General features: G+C 36.4%; 1 protein-coding gene across 2 annotated transcripts in view; it reads right to left on the bottom strand.

The window, feature by feature from the left end:
* The window catches only part of DLC1 (DLC1 Rho GTPase activating protein), a 401,280-nt gene extending 388,604 nt beyond the window's left edge, over nt 1–12,676 (bottom strand). The window contains exon 1 of one of the 2 annotated variants that reach the window (XM_045810850.2): nt 12,453–12,676. The gene's annotated coding sequence lies outside the window, so the exon portion shown is untranslated. Of the gene's footprint in view, nt 1–11,573; nt 11,828–12,452 lie in introns of those variants that run through there. The other variant, XM_045810849.2, reaches the window with a different exon arrangement.
* Nucleotides 12,677–20,383: the final 7,707 nt, after the last annotated feature.

Raw genomic sequence — 20,383 nt, 5'->3', positions numbered from 1 at the left:
GTCATTATAGTGTGGGAGGCTACGGAAAGTGGAAAAAACGCATAGATGCAGGCCAGAAAATTTCTGCTTTCATGGGCAAATTTGGGTTGTAATAGGGCGGTTCTGTTTTAGATGCTTTCTTTTCTTTATTTTTATCCAGTGTAGAGAGAGCAGGCTAACTTAAGAAATGCCAAGTGGTATTACTGTGTCATTCCTAAGCCACATTTACATTTAAGTTGAGACTAAATTCTCGATTCATTTCTTTTACTAAAAAGAAATTGAGTTTTGTTAACTCCTTGGGGGACAGATTACATAAAAGTTTTACCCTCAGGACCTTACCATAATATTAATTTATTTCACTCAACCTTGGCAAATAGATAAGTGTTTTTATAATGTCAAAGGAAGACAGTTCAACAAGTTCTGAAGCCATCTAGTTGCTAAGAGACATTGTAAATTAGGTAGATTGAGCACATGAAAGCATTAACTCCGTCTGTCCTGCTCATCTAGGTTCTTTGGACATTTCCAAACCATTCCTGTGAATGTATAGTGTCTATATTTTTCAAAGACATAGAATTTCCTAATTATCCTTATGATCATCATCTCTACATTTTTGGTGCTCATTCCATATCCTGTGGTCTGATAGATTTTTTAAAAATCTTCTCTCTCCAAACTTTGTTATTCACACTTCCCATTGAAATTCTGTTTATAAAATCTATAGTTAAAATCTGTCTCCATGATCTAAAGCCTGAACAGAAAAGTATTGAGAAGAAGGAGTACTTGATTATTGTCAGTCGCATCTGAGCATATTGGCCTCATTTTCTAAATCATCTGAATTGACTAGAATCCATCCTATAAGTTATAGATGTCTTTGTAAAAGACCTGATATTTCCCTATCAGTCTCCTCACCAGATTGCTCTCCTTAAAATTATATTTTTAGCTACCGGCTATCTATTTTGCAAATTTCAACGAAATTATATTTCATTGGTAATCCTTTTTGTGCATTTCCATTCAGAATGAGCTCAGCTGCTGAGGATTTGGATGAAGGATCTGGAAAAGTGTAGGTCATTGCAGGGTGTTGATTTTATGAAGTGAATTTCCATGGGGATTTTTCACTTCTTAAATGCATGTGTTCAAACACCGCTATATTAATATTACAAGAGACTCTATGTACCTCTAATGTTGTAACAATTCTGGAAAATGTTTGTAAAATGTCCAAATTTGCTTTTTGTGATATTAGTACATAAGATGTTTAGACATGAATTAATTTCAAACATATTATTTGAGTTAATTTTGTAACACCACTCCTTAACATAAGCATTTTATGCCATGCAGTATTCTAAACTTAATTGAAATTAAACATTATTATACTAAATGACAACAGCAATTGGAGACATTCTAGTTTGAGAATCACTGGCCTATATCTCATATCAAATGATCACGCTCTCCTTTTCACCTGCTTCTGAAATAAATGCATACTATGTATTTTGGCCTGGCAATTGTCCTTAGAGAAGAAGATTCCGATAATAATCACCATTGCTCATTCTACAGCCTGGGAGAATACGATGCAAATAAAGCACTTATTGCTGAAATCAAGGGGCAGTAATGAAGAACTGACAGAAATGCTGCCTGGCCAAGATCAATTCTTCAGTACTTGTTTATTTGGTGCCCAGGGGGCCACAGATACTCTGCTAAACATTGGTAGTATAAACCTAAATAATATATTCCACCTTTCCTAAAGGAGCTTACAATTTTATGGGAGAAACTCATGCAGAGAAAAAATAAGTCTTCTCATGGCCACAAATACCATGTAAAGTTTAACATAAAGCAGAGGGTCATTAGCTTCCCCTTCCTTCCTACTTTTTCTTTTTTTTTTTTCTTTCCTTTCCTTTCCTTTTTCCTTTCCTTTCCTTTCCTTTCCTTTCCTTTCCTTTCCTTTCCTTTCCTTTCCTTTCCTTTCCTTCCTCTCTCCCTCCCTTCCTCCATTCCTTCTTTTTTCAATAGTGAGTGGTGTGGGATGACAGAAATGTTAGGTAGGGCTTCCAGAGGAGAAAAACCCTAAACGAGGCCCTCTGTGGTAAATTTTCTGCCTCCACAACATCCAGATCAAATGGGAGCTAAGTTCAGAGTTTCACTGTTCTAGAATCACCTCTTTGGGAGAGAAAGCAGAGGCAACAATAAACTACAGAGAATTACTAACAATTTGAAAACCCATTTGACACCCTGGAGGGGAACCACATTTCTCAGGTGCATTCAGAGAAAATCGAGGGGAGAGATTTAGAAAAAAAATTTTTTTCGGAAAATTTCACAGACCCGTCTTCAGATTCAAGGGAATCTGTGGACTACGCAGTAATACAAGAAATAAAAATAGATCACACAAAGAAACATTATTGTGAAATTTCAGAACTTTAGAGGTTAGCAAATGAATATAAATGTTATCAGAGAAAGAGAGAAAAGAGGTTATATATTATGCATTGGGAATCTCAATGTTACTGGATTTCTTAATAGCAAATTTGGAAACAAGACAGGCAAATATATCTTCAAAATTCTGATGGGAACTTATTTCTACCTTAAAATTATATGAGGAGCCTTAAAAATTTCCTCCTCTTCTCAAGAAGCTACTGGAGGGATAGTTCCTCCCAAATAAGAGAATACATAAAATGGAAAAGACATGGTAACAAGGGAGTCAGAAACTCAACAAGAAGACCAGGGAATGGGATTTCCAGGATGAAATTTATGTAGCAGGCCTAGCAGGCAATCATTTCACATAAATCCTAAAGTTCTCTACGAGAGATGTCTCTAAGGAAAAAACCATGGAAATAATGAGAGGAATTTAGGTGGAAGAATTAGGATTATTTACATAGAAAACTAAAAATCAGTTATTACCTCCAGGAAACACAGGGTTTTAAAAGAAAGGAAATATAATCATAGTACACTACCTGGCTTAGCTGTGAATTTTTTGTTCAGCAAAATAATGCAAACAGCAAATACTGACTTAATAAAAAAAATTATGAAAGCAACTATTTTTGAAGTATAAAATGTTTGTACGGGATGGGATTAGGGATGCTGGGAAGAACAGTCTCAGAGAACTGACTCTTCATTTTCCATAACAGGAATTTAACAGATAATGTCTAAAATGGGAAAAAATATAGTATAATCATATTGTTTAGAAATATGAAGGTAATAGGAATAACAGCTAAATAGGAATAACAGCTAAAAACAATTTAAATTGTTATAATTCTATAATATAATTTGCTTGAGACAAAGAAAAATTTCTGAATCTCAGAAGCATGTTAAATAATAATCTAAATTTAATCTAAATTTTAATATATTCCAGAGCAGTAATCTTAAAATTGAGTTGATATGTAAATATGTCTACATTTCCTCTATTATATGTCCAATAGGACCCAACTATTCCCTGTATTCCCTTCAGCCCTTGCCATACCACCGCCTCATAAGTACAAATGTATCTTCCTCCTTCCATTAGCACAATAAAGGTGCCAGTTTGGGTATTTATTTGGGGCCAATAATGTCATGCAGTTTTCCATAAGATTCCTTGGTGATTTTTTTAATGGCCTTTTTCCTCCCCCAACCCTTTTAAGAACTCCTGCAAGTCAGGACAAATATTCTTAGTAATCCTCTTAGCCATAGCCTTCTAAAATGTTACCTGACCAGAGGTTTTAAGATACAAAAAATAAGATGTAAATAACCTTAATTGAGTAAATGCATTATTTTGCAACTTCTCCTGGACACCTCATCATAGTACTTAGAAAGATGGCAACTTTTCTCATTCAACCCCTTAAACCCTTAAATGTGGGTATCTCATTTTACCCTTTCATAAGACAAATGACATACATAGACATAGATATGCATACACATAGACAAATAAAAAATTTAAAATATATGTATACACACCACACACACACACACACACACACACACACATGATTGGCTTCCAGGTTGTTTTTAAACACCTTCATACAGATTCTACATATTTAATAGAAGGGAAAATAAAAACATAATAGTAGTGACAGTTTCTCTTTATTTTTCTCTTTCCTCAGGTGGCCTCAGTTGCTTTGGTTTCCCTTAGGATCTTTCTTCTTAATTACCCACCCATGTTAAATTTCTAGATCATGTTTTCCTTCTACAACTGCTTTAAAGCATATCTATGTATAATATCTACCACATAGCATATTCTCAGTCACTGTGAGGAAGAAGAAAAGATACGGGGAAAATAACCTCCTTTTAATTACAAGTGGTTTCAACTCTCTAAAATGCACTCTTACAAGAATAAAGAATGCATCTGAACTGAGAAAAGAACATTTCTACGTTGACCCATTTTGTTGCTAATATGATAAATCAGTGAAATGGAGAGACTGGGAATCTGAACATCCTATCATGATTTGAGATCTTCATGTGTCTTAGCCTACTCTCAGGGAGTCACATTTGCAAACAGAAAGGGCCCCCAAACTACTTATGAACTGAATTAGCTAGAACAGAAGGAAGAACATAGACACGACCACAACTTAATACAGTTCTTCAAACGTGTGCTCACTAGTTTCAAAGTGAAACTTCATTACAGTGAGCATTTGCAGGGGCCAGAATGAAATTCATTTTCTTGATGGCGCTGTCAAAGAATAAATTATCTAGCAGACCAAATTGTGCACATTTGGGCATCTTTCCGCTGCTCCCCAGCTCAGTGATAACATGAAGAGGAACACTTTTCATTGCCAAACTGATGTTTCATATACAAGATGCTCAGGAGCAGTGAGAAGGCGTAGGCAGATAGGACTTTTCCTAATTCCTTTATGTACATGCATGAACAAATAGCCAAAAAAGATAACACATTTTTAAAAAAGCATTTCTATGAGTCTAGTCAAGGGTCAGAGTAGCCAACTTTTAGTAAAAGACAATTGGTGCTTTTCCTTTAAAATATTCATGGTGTCTAATCCAAATCAGACAGGGTTAGAAATAGACTGTGGGAGAAAGAGACCTTTAATAATATGATGCATGAATTTATCTCCATATGATTTCATCTTTTTCTTTGGAAGCAATCTGCATCCTAATTCTTCACAAATTCATTACCCATCTACTTTCGCATATTTTGTCAGATGTTAGAATTTACTCATTATGCCTCATTAGCTGTCTGTGGAAAACAAACTTTTGAAATTCTTTATTGGTAAATTGGTGAAGCTTAAAATATATATGAAATAGCTTTCATGTATTTAGGCTGTCTGGATATAAAAAAATTAGTAACTTAAAGAATATACCACCCATAATGAACTAAATCCTTGGAATAAGCAGTATATAACCTTTCCCAAAAGAGACACCAAGCTTCCATCATTTTTGGTCTTTAGAAAAAAAAAAGGAAGAAGTAGGTACCTGAATTAAAAAGATTCTTTTAATATTTATCTATTTTTATGTATATCACAACTTTACCGAACTTCGAAATTTTCTTCTTCACTTTCAGAGTCAAAGATTCCAGGAATTAAGCAAATGTGAAAATGAACTCTGTCAGTTTGCTAGAAGTCAGCTCCTCATAAAAAAGCAGGTTTCTAAAATTGTAAAAATTATTATTCGTGTGGCGCCCAATTTTTCCCTTCAGCTTCCTGCTATGTAATGCAGCCTCAGTAATTTCTAATTTTTTATTTATTTATTTATTTATTTTTTTGCAGGGAGGAGCCCAGATATTAGCAATGTTTGACTTATTACCACTTCACAGCTCAGGTCAGCCAGCTCTGCAGAGTCTCTTAACATTTTCTAAGTCACCCACATGTAATTTGAGGAAATCTTGGAATACTTCATATTTGCCTGAGGTCACTAAGACCTTTTGGGGGTCAACTGGTTTCCAAAAGATCCCCAAATTCATACAGTCATGGGGAACAATATTGCATCATGGATACATGCACTAATTTCTGGGTATGTGTATTTGCTTTGGGCTTCCCTATTCTATTTTTTAGAAGTACACGGTTTTCTCAATGATAGTGTTCCATCCTAGGCAGAATCCTTTGAGCATTTAGAACTACACTGTATCTTAGATATTTCTGCAAATAAATTCATTAATAATTAACCATTTGGGTTTTTGCCTTCACATCTGTTTTTCTACAAAACCCCTTATAACCAAAGAAAAGTACTGCCTTTGCTCTAAACTTGTTTCAGCTGAAATTTTTCGTGTAATAGGAAATAGCTTAGAGTTAAATTTTCATCGAGAGCTTGCTTGCTTTTTTTTTTTTTTTTTTTTTGAATGGCAAAGCAGCATTTCTATTCCACAAGAGACACGGATTATAATGCTTTATCACCAGCATGGTGAGATGTGTCGTTGCTTTAAGTGGCCCCTTTCTATTTTTAGCTTTGCTATCATTTCTAAGAACCCTCTAACGGTAGACACAGTAATCACTAACTGCAAATAAGAGATACGGCTACATCCACACAGGTGCTTGGATTGCTAGGTGCCAACAGGATACTGAGATTTCACTCATTCAAGTAAGTACAACTTTCACTGAAATTGGGAACATGAAATCACTGGGAACTTAGCTACTTCTATTAGGTCAGTATCTTACCAGGGATGCCTCTAACATCAACTTTGCCTGCTGTGCTTAATATCTATAATTCTCATCTTATTTAGTCATCTACCTATGTACAGTTGAGCCTGTTTTTATTACCAAGTATTCCTCTATATACCCAACTAGCAGAAGGCACCCTGAAAACTTTTGATGATGATGATAATAGTAACAGTAACGAAGGACTTCCATTTACTAAGCATTTACTGTGGGTCAGGCATTGCACTTACACTATCTCCCTTGGTAATAGTACTCACAAATACTCCATGGAGTAGTTGCTATCACTATCTCATAGGGAGGAATTCTGGCAGGACTTAGTAACTAGCTCAAGGTCAAATCCCTACTGCTGGACAAAAGTTATCATCTCCATTTTTTGTGAAGGTAAGATGCCTGTTAAAGAACCACTGTTTTATTCCTGGTGATTTGGATTAGTTACCTAAGTTTTGTTTTCCTCAGTTTTCTCACCTCTGTAATGGGAATAATGAAAAGCTGTTGAGGGGAAAATCATAATGTTAAGCTAAAATAATAATACTAAGCTAATGATACCCTTACAACATTTAATCCATTGCATATTGTGAGAATTCACTAGATGTTCAAGGACATGCTGCTGCTGCTTCTGGGGATGCTGCTGCTACTGATGGCAACGATGATTCCTCTAATTTTTGAGTGATCTTAACCCAGAATCCATGGCTGAGTAGGAAAATGCAACTATCCCTCGCATGCCCATGTTGTTTCAATATAGATGTGAGCAATTTGACCAAAATGTGAAACACCATGAGTCTTTCTTCCTTCCTTGACTAATTGACCTAAGCTTTTTTGAACAAAGATTTGTTTGTTATACTGTGTGCAAAGCAATTTGCCCATATAAAATCTCATGTAATGCTCAAAATGACCCAGTGATATAACTGTTTTCATTATTTTCTTCACTGTATCAATAAAAAGCAGAAGTTCAAAGTAGTTATGGGGCGTGCTTCAAATGACAGAACATCAAGTGGCGAAGATGCAAATCAGAGCCAGTTTTTGGACTCTGCCCATGAGCTTTTCAGTTCACCACCCTATTTAAATTGTGGAAAATTCACTAGTGCTCTGCTGTCACTGGCTTCATGTTAACTTTTAATTTTAAACTATTTCTGGATGGATGCTCATCCTTCCTTCTGGTTTTTAATGAATCTGTAATGTCATCTTATGAGACTGTTGTTAACCTTTGGCCTCAGGTTCTGATGATTCTTGACAACCTCTTATTCTCTTTTCCCTGTAAAAATTATTCTATCATCACAGGATGTCTGGAAAATTAAAAAAAAAAGTCCCACAATGCCCACTCTTTATCACCAGTTTTGCTTTCCTTTCTCTCCTCTTTCTCTCTGATTTATTCCACAAACATTTATTGACAAACAGGTATGGACAGCATCTGACATGCTAGGCTATGTTAATTGCTGAGAATAAAAAGCAATATTAATTGAATTTCTAAACTTGCTCTAATCTATCAGATACTTCTTTCTATCTCATTTCCATTATAGGACTGATTTTCTCTTTGAAGTATTTGAATTGTATTGCTAAAACACTTTGCTAATCCAGTCTAATACAAAACAACCTTTTTAAACATTAGCTGGTACAATAATTTTTTCTACCCGTCTATCTTCAATAATGAGCACATTCATATGTACACGGTTTACATTGCCTTCCCACTTTTTTTGCATGGGAGTCCTTATTTAATCTTTTCAAGTTGACTTACATACTGTGTAATCTACTGAATAAAATAAACAATCTCTTTTTAACTGGGTCTCGAGGTCCACACTTCACCTTTATTCTGTTTAATTTCGTTAAAACTAAGTCCATCTATTTCTCACACTCTATGAACTGACTAGCAATTTAATGCCAAAATAGAACCATGGAAGTAAATGTTGCATCCCTATATCCACACCAAAGTCAGTCGGGAGTTGGACTTCTTTCCAAACTTGTTTGGTTTAAGTTGTGGACATAAGGCACTTACCACTCACATGGGGAGAGAAGGTACAACAGTCATGCCAACTCCTTCAAGTCTGGGGGTTTTTACTTTTCTCTCATCCTCTTTAAATTCTCATGTACAATTACTGACATTTCTCTATTTTCATCATAAAATTCTCTGATCCAGATCTAGGCCAACTCTTTGGAAATTTGTTGTATTCCAATGATTTCTACAGAAAGATTCTTATTGTAAGATCATACACGTATTCATTCATTCTCCAAGAAGAAACAAGCTCAAAACAAAGGATGAACTTAGAATGTCCCAAATGTAGACTAGTTTAAAGCCTACAAGACCCAATCTCTATGAGTGAGATTAAAGCTTGCCCATAGTCTTTACAGTGAGGTGTACGGTATGGGCAGGTTTAAGGGTGGTCAGAAAAATCCTCCTTTTAAATTATAAGATCCTTAAGAAAAAAAATAAAATGATGTATTCTCTTTTGCTAAGCTCTCTAGTAACCATGCAGTTATATAGGCTACTGTTTTCCTCCATTGATTCCTCATTCCAATACTGTGTAGGATGGAGACACTGAAAGTGTTGAACAGTGCATCTTTTAAGTATAATAACATCAGGAAATTCAATCTGGTTCATAAAAATGGGGGAAAAAGGATCATGACACACATTCTGTCTAAGAAATGGCATGCGCTAGAAATGACATAGATTAGTTTTATGAGAAAGGTTCTTGCCTTGGAAAGGGCAGTGTTCAGCCTGCATGACAACATACACTGTCATATATGAAGTATGATACAGCTGAAGCAGCCAACTCTCTCCTTTTACACTGCGCCAGTCATTTATTTATATACTGCAAGAAATTCTATATTCTACAACTGAAGGACTTTGTAGAAGGCTCAGAGTAGATATATGAACCAATTAAAGGATTGAAAATAAGCTGTACAAGGGAAGATGAAAGGAATTGGCTTTATTTGGCCCACAAATGTATACTTCTGTTTTCTTATGTCCATTTAGGTTTTCCATATTTCCACTGAGGAAAAACCCATAAAACTGGAAATAGGCTATAGCAGTAGAGCTGTAGGTTAGATAAAAGAAAGAATGTCTGGGTACATGAGATCCTTAAACCGATTCTGATGTGGGGTAGTAAAATCTGTGAATGTTGCTGGTTGAGACAGATTGGTTATGATACCATTTGAATATGAGGATAGCAGACAAGCTCCTTTTTAGCCCTATATTTTTAAGAAACATCAGTTTAAAGTTAATTTAATTATTAGCCCATGCATTGATTTTCTTGGCATAAACATGAAATATAACAAAACCGTCACCAGTGAGTTACTCCATTGAAGTGTTTGTTGAAGGCATAAGAAAACTTTTACATCTGAGAAAATTTCATCAGTTAGGTGAATTTGGTTCTTTTCTTAAAACCATGATTCCCCCCCCCCCATACTGTACGTGGGTGGCAGCTTTGAGCCTTTCTTGTTTTTTAAAGAGGTACTACAGTTTTGTCTGAAAGTAGCCTTCTACTGGACATATTCATACTTCATTCTGCATAATTATTATTTGAGACCAAGATGATGTACATATAAGGATCTCTGAATTATGAAGTGGCATTCCACTGTCATCTCTTCAACTAGCTAGCGGTGTGACCTTGGATAGGTCCCTTTCGAATCATTCCTCAGCTCTCTTGTGGCAACCTCAGGACAGTGTTTGAAGAAGTGATCTCTTATGTTCTTTCCTTCCTTGAAATTCTTTTCAGGGATTTTATTAAATCATAATTCAGATAAGCCAGAATTTTATTTTTCACATGCTGAACAATCAATTTTTAATCTTATTTAAAAATTTTAACACATCTTAAATTGTTAGTGAATGGTTAAAATACATCTAGGTAACTTATTCTAGCATAGAATCCAATAGTAAGTTAGCTAATACAACAAATGGTCACCTTGTACTGTGTAAAAGTTTAGAATTAAAACACTTGATTTCTTATGATTCAACTGTCAAACAGCTCTCATCTTTCATTTATTATGTTTTGTGTTCATCTAACTGATTTGGAAATATACATGAATATCTATTCCCTTCACATACCATTCTACTTTGCTTCTATAAAATAATTATTTTCATTTTTAAATCTTCAGAAATATGAATGCAACAGTATGTTAGGCATTATAAGTCCATTTTATTTCAGTCATTGCTAGATTTCTTTCTTCATATATTGCACATTTCGAGATTTAAGATACCTTAAAGAGATTATAGCCCAGTGGAAATCTAATTTTATGATTCTATGAATTATGAATACATGACTGGTTTTTCATTGATTGCAGTGATTTCCGGTTGCCTTAAAATAATAATAATAATACTGAATGTCGCTGTCATTGAGATTTACTTCAATTCCTCAGAAATGTTCACACAAATATGACCTGAGCAGGGAATCCAAGAAAGTTAATACAAACTAAATCCAATTCTAATATTTAAATTTTTGAAAGATTAAATACTATTTAGGATAGAAATAATTTTTGAAGTTTCATGTGTTTACTTTTTTTTTTTTTTAATGAAACCTTTAAGCTGTACATTAGCAGCCTGCACTGTGGTTGAAACTGGTTTGGGGAAATTCTGAGGAGTCCAGTCTTCATATTTTACGTGACACACAGAATAGTCTTCGGAGATTCATTATTAAGAAAAGTCACTCTGGTGCTATCTACTCTCCCTGTTGGCAAAGGAAGGGGAGATCAAAAGAAATCCTTTACACCTCACACTTTAGTGTGAGAATATGTATTTGTTTTGTATTATGCCATGGAATAGGAAACCTGGTCATATTCATAAAAAAGTTAAGATAAAAAAAGGGATTAAAATAAAATCTTAGTTTATGGAGGAAAACGGTAAACCCTCTCTGGAGCCTATTTTAGAATTGACATTGTGCTAAAACAATTTGGCAGTTTTCTCCTCCCTAAACATTTTCCACTTCTAAATTTCATAGCTTAGCTCCCAAACGTAGGAAACCACCACTGAGTGAAGAAGGTAACATTTCTGTCAAACTTTCTGCCTCCTCAAAGACCGCCTCAAAATACAAAGACAGAGCGTCTTACCTAGACAACAAGCAGCTGAAACGCCCAGGCATGACACTGTTCAACACTCAGGCTAGGAGAGAAGTCCGTCCCCGTGAGTTCCTCCAAAATATAAGTTCACATTTCATGGCTGAGATCATGGCTCTATTCTAAGCAGTTTTACGCAGAGTGTGATTCTCACGAAAACACCCTCTGCAGCTGGAGGGAGCCTTGGCTAAAGCCGGAGTCTGTCGAGGCGTTCCTAGTGACTTCTGTCCACTCAATTCAGACTGATGTCTTGCGAAAGGGGCCTCCACAAGCAGGCCCAGATTGCCTGGGAAGCATTTCCTGCCTCTGAGCAGTGCATGTGAGAAAGAGTGCACGAAGCAGAGGGAGGGGGGCAGAGCAGAGCCCGCCTGGGCGATTTAGGAGTTCTGATTTTACACAGAACCGAAGGGAGTTTGTCAAAGCTCTCGAGGTGATTAGCTGAAGAGTCATAAAGTCGTAGAGCTTTCTCTATCCCACACTGCTGATGAATTCAAAAAAAAAAAAAAAAAAGAAAGAAAAGAAAAGAAAGGAAAGAAAACAGTTTTCTCCCTCCTCTACAGCTTTCCCACTCTATTAAATGTATATGCACAACATCATCAAAATACCTTTGCCGTTCTCCTGTCAAAAGATCTCTTATGAAAGCAAGATGAATTTAGAGTTTTAAAACTGTCATCCCCTAAATAGGAAAACTTTTTTTGGTTCTTTTACACTACTTACAATTTAAAATGCTGCAGCCCTATATCCTGTACCTGAGAGGATCTGTGAGTAAAATCCCAAGAAGCCAGTAAATAGAATGTGGTCTTCAAATCTCTCCCATCCCAGGAATCCTTCACAGAATTAAAGTAGGTCGTGTCATGGCACATGCAGCGTTACCTCCAGGCAGAATCCTCCAGTCACACAAACGCAGTGCTGGGAAAGCCGAAGACAGACTCCATCTTGATCCTATTACAGTCTTGCTGACATTAACCACTTGCAACGTCTTCCATCTAGCATGACAGGGTCCCTGAATCACATCTCCAAAGCAGCTCACGGTATCTGCATCCTTTGTCCGACACAAATTTTGTGAACTATCATCTGTTTATCTTTTCTGCTTTCTTGTGCCTCCACTGAATGACTTCCTCCTAGCTGCTCCAGGCTGGGAACTTGGACTACCATTTGGTTTTGATTAAAACCAGACAGCCAACTCTGGAGAATTTAGGGAATAAGCTAATGGAAACTGCAAGTATGGCTTTAATTAGTGCATCAATTAATAATAGATGTTAGCTTGTCTTATAATAAGATGACACAAATATCAACACAGAGGAAGCCCAAGTCCTTTCAGGAAAGAAGTTATACCAATTCTCATTCCTTTATGACCCAGAATTCTCCTTAGGGAAAGTGGAAGGAAAGAAGAGGGATGTGGCCTTGGGACATCCAGGTTGTGGAGAGGCCAGCGGAGCAGCTTTGTTGTTTATACCAGAGAAACAGGAAACAGTATCTCTGAGTTTAATTATCTTGCTTGGGTGAAATTGCTCTGTAATGTCTCCCTTCTACTTTATTTACAATCAGTGGATTCTCTTGCTGTTTATGACTTAAGCATTTTTTTTCTGTGACTGGCGATTAGATTAATCTGATTATTGGGTATGCGCAGCTTACAAATTCCTAGGGATTTCCCATAATGGGAGTTACAAGAACAATTCTAATTTCAATATGATAAATGAGTAACATAGAGACAGCTACAAGAAATACAAAATTTTTTAGTCCTAAGATCCACTCTGTACATCTCTGACATTGTAAGTAGTTTGCATTGTTCGCTTTTATTTTCAGTTGGGTTTAGTTTTTATAAAGACTGACAGATACTTGGATATCACAATGGCCATCTTTTTAGTATCCCCAGAGAATACTGGGTAAGTGGTAACTCAAAGAAGTATGATATGATAGCTGCTATTTCTTTTCTTATTGGATAATTAAAATCTCTCAAAATTCATGCAAAGCATGGACTACGAGGGAAAAATAGGAAATGGCAAGATTAACATATTGTATGTGAATTTGAAGGTGAGAAGCATTCAAACCAAAACATGTGGGCAGAAGTAAGTTTTAAAAGTTTATATCAAAACATCTCTGATTAACAAATGAGCACTTAGATTCCTTTAATTTAAACTTCAAACATACGGCAAGAAGGAAGTCCATACTCTCCTAAATCCTTTGAAGAGCTACTATATTCATATTGATTGAAAATACTTCCACTGAAACCATGCCCATTTAATCTTCCCAATAATCTTTGAATGTGCTCTTATTTTTACTTTAAAAATAAAGCGCTAGAAGTTTGTGGAATTATTTTTCTCAATCACATGAGGGCAAGTGGGGGACCAGGTCCACACCAGAACTCAGATTTTCTAATTCTCGATTTTGTGTCTTCTCCCCTCCCTCTGAGAGTTCCACTGCCTCGCTTGACTCACACTTAACTGCTATGCGAAATTGGGAAGACTTCTTCAACTTTCCGAGTTTCAGATTCCCCTTTAAAAATAGGGACAACTCCACATAACTCACAGATTGGAACGCAGGATTAGCTTTATATACACATATATTTATAAATTTATATTTATTTCCCTTAGGAAAACACTGGAGCAGAATGGAATGAGAACTGATGTAAGTTCTTTCCTAAAATAACTTGTTTATCTCTATCTCTATCTCTGCCCCTAGTCCTCTGGTCTTCTTGTAGATAGTAATTGCTCAATAAATATTAGCTCACTGCTAATTCTCCTTAGCTAGATTCTCCTCATGAGTACTGTAATCTCTCCTTATACAATCTAGCCTTGTTCCTATTTATATTGGCCTGAGGCAACAACAAACCCTATTCACATACATTTATAAATGCCTTTATAAATATCTAGACACTCCTAATACTAATTTTCTCCTTAATGTTCTCTTCTCTAAACAAGTAAGACTTCATGCTTTATTCTATTATTAGAAAGATAACTTCCCAAATCTTTAATCACTCTTACTTATTTTTCATCCTTCAGTTGCCTGACTCCAAAAAATCTCAGTACTTATATTCTCATAAAGACTTAACCAAATATGAGTATGAAGATAAATAATGAGATAATTTCCTAAATATTTAACATGGTGTCAGGCACATAGAAGGGGTCCAAAGTATTTGTCCCCTTCTCCTTTCTACATGTAAATCTAAATACATCACTCCCTTAAATGTTTGCTTCTTACTCTATGCTAGATAAACTAATAAAATATGGCATAGAGGCAGTTAGAAAGCTGAAAGTAGAGTATCAAGATAGGAGTCTGGTTCCAAAACTAACAACCATAAGGACCCCATGCAAGTTACTTAAGCTGTGTAAGCCTCAGTTTTAGCCTCTGGATCTAAAGATTTTTGAAAATTAGGGATGATAGTCCATGTAGAGCCATTAGACATTATCACTGGTGTAGTATTCATTTTTAACTAGAATTATTTTGCCATTTAAATTATTGTCCTTTCTCATCTTTACATTGTTCTGTGAAAATTAAAAAAAAAATCTATCGATCTTTTGAACTCTGAGACCAATGTATGCATTTGGAACAGTTTTATTGGTGGGGAAATTATGTACTTTTTTTTTTATAGGAAAGAATAGCAGAATAAGGCTTAGAAGTTATTGTGAAGATCAACTTTCTTCCCAGGTACTATGATCTAAATAATATACATTGGCTGTGACAGACTGGCCAGTTCCCAGTCTTCAGGAAATCTGTCCCTGGATTTCTTCTACAGGATTGCTCAAGGACTCTCATGCAGTCCAACAGCCCCTCGGCTGTGCAAAGGGAGATCTATTCTGTGGAAAGACTGTTTTACTCTTTGTAAGTCGAGTAGCAAACATCACTAGTTCAGCACCCACATTTAACATTTGTGATATTGTGAGTGCAAGTAGGCTTTGATTCTTTCCATTTGTAGGAAAGAATAGCATCATTAGAATGATGAACTTGTAATTAATATACATAGAGAGAGAATGGGTGTCTTTACAGCACTCCAGAAGTACCCACACGTGTACACTTAGTGTAAGAAATGTAGGAGCATTTTGTCCATGAAAATTAATCCTCTAAAAATCTGTATTTCACGACTTTGCCTGCAGCTTATTGGAGTTACCACCTGTATGTCAAAGCAATAAAAACAGAATATATTTGACAGGATTTCTAGTTAATTTTTAAAGTATTTTTTACATGTATTTTCTTCCAATAGGTTCATTTTGATAGACATACACCCACTTAGGAAAAAAATACAATTTTGTAGTTTGCATATAATAATATTCATGTACATTATTCGTTTTTTAAAAATCCATTTTGTCAAACTTCTGATACTCCACTTTCATTAAACATTTAGTATCCATCCAGAAGTATTTATTAAAGGAACACAATTAAGTTTGATGATAAACTAACAAAAGGAGCAAAGTCATATAAATTCTCCAAATCTAATTGTACCTGTTTCTTGGGTTATTGTGTTCATTGCTTCCCTTCATTGAAAATTATTACAACCCAAGAATAACTATAAAGTATCTTGATAAATTTCCAATAGTTTGGAAAACAATCTTAGCAAGTATGTTTTTTTTTAAGATTCTATTTATTTATTTGACAGAGAGAGAGCGCACAAGCATGGGGAGCAGCAGGCAGAGGGAGAAGCAGGCTCCCCGCTGAGCAAGGAGCCCAATGTGGGGCTTGATCCCAGGACACTGGGATCATGACTTGAGCCAAAGGCAGACACTTAACCGACTGAGCCACCCAGGCACCCCCTCAATCTTGGCAAATATTAAAAAATTATAATTGGCTCAAGCGTAATAGTATATATGGTTTTGGAAACTGATAATTCTCCTTGCCTGTCCAGCAGGGCCAGGATACTCGCAGAAGCATGAAGATGCCAAGCCACGCCTGACTTGTTTCAGAAAGGTCTGGGTGTGCCCGGCCAGTAGAGGCTGAGGCTCTATGTCATACAAGGAATTTGTTCTCTGTGAAAACTTAATATCACCATGCAGCACATCTCAGCATCCTTGCTAAGCATTATGTTAACATTCTCCAAAATTCTCATTTCATGGTTAAAAATGTCCCTGTAACTTCATTCTATTAAAAAAAAAAATGTTCCCTCTTCACCTTCGGCTTAGAGCTTACACTCTCTTTAGCTTCTCTCACAGAAATGTGTGAGGCCACAGAGGAAGAGAATGAGGCCACATGTTGCCTCTTACATGTTCTGTTCACCTGGGAAAGAGGTGAAACTGCCTGTGTCCAGGTTCCTTCTCCTCAGTAAAATATGATCCAGTTAAATCTCTACCCTTTGAGAGTCATTTGACCTCATCGTTTACCCCATACTCTATTCTACAGTACAGGCCACCTTCCCGGCCCACCAGTGTCGGGAGGCAGGGAGGTCATGAAGTGGTTACAAAAGCTTGTATCCTTGAAGGGATATCTGTTCCATTCCTATTAAAATATAAATATACTTTTTTATATTTTCCCCTTAAAAGAGAACCATTTGAGAGCTTCAGCATACACAATAAGGAAATATACTTAATATCCATCCACACATTTAATATTTAATTGCATTTCTTATATTCATGGTACTGTTCTGTACTTGGGATTCATCATTAAAAACAACCAACCCCTCCCCCTCCAAATGAAAGAACTTTGCCCTCAAGGAGCTTAAATGGGAGGTAGGAGGTTGGTGATCAACAATAAACATAATAAATAAGTAAATTATATAGTATATGGATAATTACTAGGGAGAGCAAAAAATGTAGAGCATGATAAATAATATGGGGAGTGAGGGTTGAGAGATAATTGCGTTACAGGATTAAATAAGAGGTATCAGGGCAGGTCTCACTGAGGGACTCTTTAGTAAAGATTTTTAAATGATGAGGGAGATGGCTACACAGGTATCTGGGGGTCACAGATTTTCAGGCAGAATAGACAGGTCCCAAGGAAGACTATGCCTGGCCATTTCCAAAAATAGCAAGGTGGCTGGAATGAAGGAGAAAGCTAGAAGATGCCCTCAAGGAGGGAAGGAGGAACAGGTTAGGTAGTGTCTTGTAATGACTTTGACTGACTGAAAAGTAGAGTCCTTGTCAGGTTTTGAGCAAAGGAGTGGTGAGGTCTCCTCTACATTTTAATACAGTTACTCTAGCTGCTGGAGGCCAATTAGGAGGTAATCTAGGTGAGAGGCATGGATGGTGGCTCAAATGGAGGTGAGAAAGGTCAGGGGTAACATTTTTCTTTGGCATTTAGTGCCAAGAGTGTTTCCTGAAGAATTAAATTTGCTACACGAGAAGAAAAGAGGAGATGGAAAGGCTTCTTGAGCAATTCAAGGGTGGAGTTGCCATCATCTGAATAAGAGAAGGCAGAAGGCTAGCAGTAGAGCAAATTTTGCATCCTATCAAGCAGAATTGTAGTTTTAGACATATTACAGCTGAGACATCTACCACAGATTTCTAATAGAAATGTCAAGGAAGCAATTGGGTATATGAATTTTAGTTTGGAAGAGAGGTCTAGCTGGAGAAATAAATTCACAAGCCTTGAGCATATAGTTGAAATTTAAAGCAAAAGACTGAGATCCCTAACAGGGAATATAAACAAACAAACAAGAGAAAGAACTAATTAACCATCACATTTAACAATGTAGAAGTCACCACTGATAATGACAGGTACGAGCTCAGAGAATCATACGGACAAAAGCCTAATTAGCATGTTTTTTAAAGATTATTTATTTGAGAGAGAACACGTGCACACACACGTGCACAAGGGCACGAGTAGGGGCAGAGGCAGAGGGAGAGGGACAAGCAGACTCCCCGCTGAGCAGGGAGCCCAAGGGCGCAGGGCTCGATCCCAGGGTGCTGGGATCATGATCTGAGCCAAAGGCAGATGCTTAACTGGCTGAGCCACCCAGGCACCCCAATTAGCATGTTTTAAAAGAGAATTTGAGGAAAGGAACTGGAGATACAAGTAGAGTCAACGTTTTTGAAGTTTCCCTGCAAAGGGGAGCAAACAAATGGCAGGGTAACGGTGAGGGGCCATGAGAAGCTTCCATTAGGATGGGAAAATTAATAGGATGCTTGCAATTATTTTTTCCATCAGTATGCTATCTTCCCAAGGAGGGGGAAGATGATGATGAGTAGAGTGGAGAAATATTGGAGTGGACTTTTGAATAGGCGAAAGAATTTTGGATCTAAGTGCACAGAGACTGATTTTATAGGTGAGGGTGATACAGGTGAAAACGTTAGCGGCTGTTCAATATGATTCAGTTAGTCATTCGGCATACCCCAGAGAGCCACTATTATGGTTTTCACTATTATACAAATTAAAATTATTTTTTTTGTTCTTAGTCACCTAAAAATTATACCCATAAGAGATAGTTGCCTCACAGGTGGTAGCTGAGAAGCAAAAACCATGAAAACTTTGCAACTATGCTTGCCTGTGCAATTGTACAATCCCACCTCCTGCATTTCTCTGATGGAACCTGGTCCAAGCACGGGCAGGAGGACTCTTCCACGTGGCATGTGCAATCCAGTTCCAACCCTGAAAGCTGCAAACAAACATCCTGCTTTTGTGTCTCATCTTCAGAGACTGTATTTCTGCTGTTGTTTTCCAGTGCTGAGCCCTTCTGCTAATTTCTTCATCTCTATTTCTCAATTCATCTCTCAATTCTTCTAGATTTTGTTGTTTTTGGCATTTCTCCTGTGTTTTTTTCTTATCTTTATTGAGATATAATGGACACACAATAAACCCTGCATATTTAAAGTCTACAAATTGATTGATTTTGACAAATGCACATGCTTGTGATACCGTCACCACCACTGACATAATGAACACATCGTATCCATCACCTTCAAGTTTCCTTGTGCCCGTCTGTCATCCCTTCCTTTTGCTCCTTGCTCCCCCTCTAGCACCAACCAACCGCTGATCTGCTTTCTGTCACTGCAGGTAGTTTAAATTGTCTAGATATTTATTTACATGAAATCCTACGTATGGATTTTCTTCTGGATTCCTCACTTGGCATAATTAATTATATGAGATCCATCCATGCTGTTGCATGTATCCATGGTCCATTCCTTTTCATGGCTGAATAGTATTTCATTGTAGGGATATATCAGTCACAGTTCATCCTTTCATCTGCTAATGCACATTTGGCACAGTATCATTGGGGCAAAGTTATTTGACTATTACAAATAAAACTTCTAGGAATATTCATGTACAGTCTTCATATTCATGTATTCTTTCATTTCCTTGGATAAATGCCTAGGAGTGAATGGTAGATTCATTTGATAGGCAGATTTTTAACTTTTTTTAGGAACTGCCAAACTGTTTTCTAAGGTAGATTTTCCATTTTATATTCCATCACAAGTTTCTGAGAACTTCTGTTTTTCCACATGCATGCTGACACTTGGTATGATTCATTTCTTTAATTTTAGTCATTTTCATAGAGGCATAGTTGTATCTCTTAAGGATTTTCCTAATGATTAATGATGCTGAGTATCTTTTCCTATGCTTATTTATCATCAGTATATCCTTAGTGAAATGTTTGTTCAAATATTTTGTCCCTTAAAAAAATCTGATTTGTTGATTTTCTTATTACTGAGTTGTGAGAGATCTCTATATATTCTGCATACAAGTCCTTTATCAGGTAATTGAAAATATTTTCTAGCTTGTCTTTCATTTTTAACAGTGCTTTTTTGGGGAGTAAAAGTTTTTAATTTTTATAAATTAACAAGTTATCAGTTTTTTCCTTTTATGGATTGTGCTTCTGGTCTTATGGTAAAGAAATTAGGTTTCCTAAGACCACAAAGATTTTCTTCTATATTTTGTGC

Source organism: Ursus americanus, chromosome 27, assembly GCF_024610735.1.
Source record: "Ursus americanus isolate L20-20 chromosome 27, mUrsAme1.1.p, whole genome shotgun sequence".
NCBI lineage: Eukaryota > Metazoa > Chordata > Mammalia > Carnivora > Ursidae > Ursus > Ursus americanus.
The sequence above is the reverse complement of the archived record's forward strand: the minus strand, read 5'-3'. Positions and strand labels throughout refer to the sequence as shown.